This window comes from Chrysochloris asiatica, unplaced genomic scaffold, assembly GCF_000296735.1.
Source record: "Chrysochloris asiatica unplaced genomic scaffold, ChrAsi1.0 scaffold00250, whole genome shotgun sequence".
NCBI lineage: Eukaryota > Metazoa > Chordata > Mammalia > Afrosoricida > Chrysochloridae > Chrysochloris > Chrysochloris asiatica.
The window spans coordinates 2,754,225-2,759,490 of NW_006408768.1; the positions used below are offsets into that span (position 1 = coordinate 2,754,225).

General features: G+C 42.7%; 1 pseudogene; it reads right to left on the bottom strand.

Moving 5' to 3' along the window:
* Positions 1-2,751: 2,751 nt before the first annotated feature.
* LOC102819583 lies at positions 2,752-3,673 on the bottom strand (annotated as a pseudogene).
* Between the last annotated feature and the right edge of the window lie 1,593 nt (positions 3,674-5,266).

The window sequence follows — 5,266 nt, forward strand, 5'->3', positions numbered from 1 at the left end:
TTGAATAATAGTGGTATTAACTGGGCTTCCCTGTAGGCGCATAGATATTATCTTATCACAGACAGTGTTATACCTCATGACTGATCTGGATATATCCTTTTTGACAATGAATGCAACACCATACCTTCTCAATTTGTCACTCCTGATGTAGTAAACCATGTGGTTGTCAGATTCAAAATGGCCAATACCAGTCCATTTCAGCTCACTAATGCCTAAGATATCAATGTTTATTTATTCCATTTCATTTTTGACAATTTCTAATTTTGCTAGATTCATACTTAATACATTCCATATTCTGATTATTAATGGATGTTGGCAGCTGTTTCTTTTCATTTCGAGTTGTGCCCCATCAGAAAATGAAGGTTCTGCAGGCTACACTTCCAGGGCTTTACTTCATTCACTTCATCACGGTCAACTCCACTTTGAGGAGGCAGCTCTTCCCCAGTCACATTTTGAGTGCCTTCCATCCTGGGGCACTCTTTTTCTGGCACTATATCTGACAGTGTTTGTCTGCTATTCATAAGGTTTTCAGTGACTAAATACCTGGAAGCAGTTTGTCATTCTTTCTTCCTTGTCTGTCTTCGTCTGGAAGCTCATCTGAAACCTGTCCACCGTGGGTGACCCTGCTGGTATTTCAAAATACCCATGGCATAGCTTCCAGAATCACAGCAACTCACAAGCCACCATAGTATAGCAAACTGACAGACGAGTGGTGTGAGGAGCAGTATATTCTTGTTTAAAGTAAGTTTAGCAGGGAGAAAAAAAGAGTAGATTGTTTGGCTATGATAAAATTAACCAAGAAAAGTCATCCCATCAGGGTAAACCCCTTTCTAAGACTGAAACTCAAAGGGAACACACAAATAATCTTTTGTGCTTCCTGGTGACTGCCCTGGTCTACTTATAAATAGAAGTGGGGAAAATACAGCAATGAAGACATGGGCTGAGTTTGGCCATGTTCCATAGACATCTGATGACCTTGACATGAGAGAGAGAAGAGGAAGGACTGGCTGATTTGAAGTTCAGGGAGATGTATGAACTCCTGAGTCCAAGGACACTGTCTGACCAAACTAATGAGGGAGGGCTAGAGTTAAGAATGAAATGGCCAACTTGTCTGAAGTGGGGGAAGACTTGAGAGAACTCCCAAACTTGTAGATAATACCCATTTGACCTAGCTTGGATGGCTTGCTGACCAGAACTCAATCAGATGAAGATAAAGAAGTTTGATCCAGGGAGCAAACATACATTTCTACAACTTAAAGAAATGGACCTTTGTTTTGGATGAAGTTGCCCAAAACTGAAAAGGAAGGATTCTTCATATCAAGAATGAAACCTGTTTCTTCAGCACATTGGGTTGATAGGGACAGGCAACTTAAACTTCAGCTACCAAAATTGGGGGCTACAAAATCATGAAGTGTCTAGTTTACAAGTTTTCATGAGTGTACTTAGTGACAAAACTAGGGGAATAAGATAGAATCCCCACTGAATAGGTTTCTTCTTGTCCAGATGATAGGGATAGGATTTTATGATCCAATTGTGAGTAATGGTTATCAGGAATAATGATGATTGTCATAACTGTAAATGTAGACAAGGTGTAAGTAAAAGGGGGGAGCAGTTAATCCATCATTTCAGGAACAGAGGACCCTAACACCATCAAGAGAGAAGAGCATAAGAGGAGCGAGGGGTCCTCACCAGAAAAGCAGAGGTGACTGCTCAGCAGCAGCCAATGATTGCTCTCAGGCATAGGAGCGCAGTGTTATCAGATCTCCAGAGTTTCCAAGAGAATCCAGAAATCTAGAAATTTTAAATGGGGAATTGACTTTTTTTTTTTAATGTTGTTGTTATTAAGTGCCTTCGAGTCAATTCTGACTCATTGCAACCCTGTGTAGGGTTTCTGAGGAATAGCTGGTGAGCTTGAACCATCAACCTTGCAATTCAAAGCAACTTTGCAGTCCAGCGCATTAACCCACAGTGCCATACCAATAATGTTGGCAGTTAATAAAAAATGTGTTGTTTTTTCTTATAAATACTTGTGAGCAGAATGTAACATACTGAAAGGTTGAGCTCAATCTGCACACTGTGCCTTTGTTACCTCTGTACCACACTGTCCTCATGTCTGCCTCATCCATTACATGGGACCCTTTGACCAGAAAGATCATATGGGAACATGAGAATAACCCAAGGCCATTCATAGTGTTAATTCATATGGAATGTAAATATGCTTTTGTTTGGCACCAAGGAATACATGTAAAATTTTTATTTATTTATTTTAAATTCTGTAATTTGGAGAGGGTTATGCTTAATTTCCAAAATACACTTCAGAGTCCCACCTTCCACATAGCTCCCTTACTCACAAGCCCTTTGGTTTTTCAGACAAAATTTAAGAGCCCTCATAAAGCCAGAAGTATTGATAACCTCTCAATGCACCCAGAAGCAGTGTTCACTTCAATCCCTTAAACGGACTATGTTCTATAGAATGTTTCTTATCCTATGCATTGTCTTATGGCTCAGCCATAAGGTGAGTATAGAGACACATTAGGGTTAAGTGGAAAGGGAAACAAAGGGGAAGCTGAGGCACGTGGGTGCAGGGAGAGGTGAGGGACACCACTTCCCCTTTCCTTGGTCTTTTCCTTTTTTAAAAAACAAAAAAGGCAGGGGATGTGAGTGTAAGGGTAGAGAACAAACCCCAGAACAGTATGTAAGTTCCAAAGGTGGGTGGTTAGAAATAGTTCCCAGGGAGGAGAAGGGGAAAGGTCAGGGCTGTGCTTGCAGCATCAAGTTCCTCAGGAGCTTCTGTCTGCTCAGCCCATAGTCATTCTCGTCCACATTCACCAGCAGCTTGATGGCTTCAAGGCCCACAGGCTGCTTGAGGGAGACTCTGATGAAGGCACCTTTAAGTGCCTCTAGTAATGAACCATTGATTTAGTCACACCAGAATGCATCCAGGTAGGTGAACTCAGAGAACTTGATGTCACAGATGATGGAGTCCAGGTCCCGGGAATTGAGGATGGTGTTGGACTGGTTAAAGCATTCAAATTGGCGCTCAAGTGGGTCCTGTTTGTTGGAGAAGACATTACCCTGCAGAGCAGTCTCGTGCTGGCAATATTCAGCTGGAACCCGCAGTCTGATTGTACAAGTCTGCTTTTCCTTGGGGTTTGGTGTCACTGACTTCCGGCGTTTTTGCTAACTCCCAAGTGTGGCTCTCCCTCGAACTGGTGGCTTGCTACACATCTGGATCCTGACGTAGGGCCGCACACCACAGGATAGTGAGGAGACACTGTTTTAGGGGGCTGGGGAGCTCTCGGTTCTGGATCACTGAGGGGCCTGGGGGTCATATAACAAATTGAAGTCTCCTCCAGATACTGTCAGCCCACCTCCTCTTGAGGGTGACATAGGGCAGCAGGTTATGACGAGTGATGATGCGCAACAGCTGCAGCACCTGGTGAAAGTTACTCTTATCACAGCAGCCCTGGCGCTCCAGCGCCAATAAGAAATCACATACGCATGAGGCCACGTTCGTGGTCATCAATAAAGAGGAAGGAAAGAACGCACACATCCCTGTGTGTCAGGTGAATGCCCATTATGTCAACCATGCAGTGCAGGCTGTACAGCTCATGCTCTGCTCACCATGCTCTTCTGACCACACCTGGCTTGCCTGCAGCTTTAGGCTCGTCATGCTGGGGGCTCAGGTATGCAGTGCTTTCCAGAATCCTTCTTCAGCAGCTTCAATTCCCCACTCTACTCTGCAAGAAACTTAATTTCCCAGGTCTCTTCTCTCGACTCAGGCTTGGCCATGCTGGATCCACCCTACCCCCGTGCTGTCCTGTCTCGCTGCCCCGCATCCGGCTCCAGCCGCCGCTCTAAAAAAATTTTTAAAGGGTGCTGGAGATGGGTCTTCGAACCAGCTGATTCTGGTTTAAACTCGCTCCTGAGTGAGACCCCCACATTTCTACTCCTTGATATATACTGAATCCGAATCAACATTCACAATGTATATATAAGAATCATCTGGATATTTTTTTCCTGCACCTTTCTTCTTAGACTCTCTCTCAACTAAGGAATTCTTCACTTCCCACTCGCCCAGCCAACCCCCATTCAATTAGTTGTCTCAAAGAAGAATACTGTTTGACGTAGTTAATAATTTTCTGACCTTATTTGAGTGAGAACGGCTTTTATGCGAAGCTATCTCATAGGCTACAAGCCAGGTAGAAATTCCATCCCTATGATCTGGCACCCACAGACCAGGTGCCCACACTAGGTCTAGTCAGCTGTGGTGAGCAAGGTAGAGTGAAGTGGGCGCCGGCCCGATTGGCCAGACACTTCTCTGATTAGAAGTCTGAATATTGCAGACAGCTAGGATACAACAGATCCTTCAACTCTGAATAGTAACTCTGGGTTGGTATTAGGAAGTTATGGACACTTTTAGAACAACTAGTTGTTGAAAAGAGTGGGCATTTCAGAAGGAGAAAAGGTATTTAGTAAGATTTCTACCATGACTTTTAAGAAATTATGCCTGAAAAAGAGTTTTCAGCCCTAGTTAATTCAGGGAAACCCAAAACCTATGAAGGCTTCTATTTGTTAGGATGCTAATAATAACCTGCTCTGAACATTCAATATAATGAACACATTAAGAAAATAAACAAGGAGTTCAGATGTAAATAAAAATAGTGAACTTCTTGGTAAAACTTGATTGGAGAATGTGGCTCAGACCAATAGACTATGGTCTGTTCCTAACACTTTCTAAACTTGAACCTTGCTGTTGTTAGTTGTCACTGAGCTTGGGTTCAAGAGAGAGAAACATTGCTCAGTCCTGCATCATCTTTACAACCATTGGTATGGCTCAGTTCATTGCTGCAGCCCACTATGTGTTTTCACTGCTTTTCAGCCTAGAGTGTTCATCTCCCAGCACTACATCGGGCAATATTCTGGGATCCACAGGTTTCCGCTGGCTAATTCAGAAGTTCCTCATAGAGGAAGGATCAGTACTTGGAAAATATGGCCTTGGTGATAGAAATGATGCAAGAGCAACAACTTATTCAGAGTTGTGGATGACATCAAGAAAGAACAATATACAGGATGAAAGCAAGAGATCATTTAAAAGATAGACAGAAAATAACAAAATGGATGTCAGAAGAGAATTTGAATCTTACCCTTGAGTGTAGACAAGCTAAAGTGAATGCAAGAAATGAGTAGTAAGTAAAAGAGCTAAACAGAAAATTTCAAAGGACATCTCCAGAAGATAGTACTATATATATATATATTATAATGA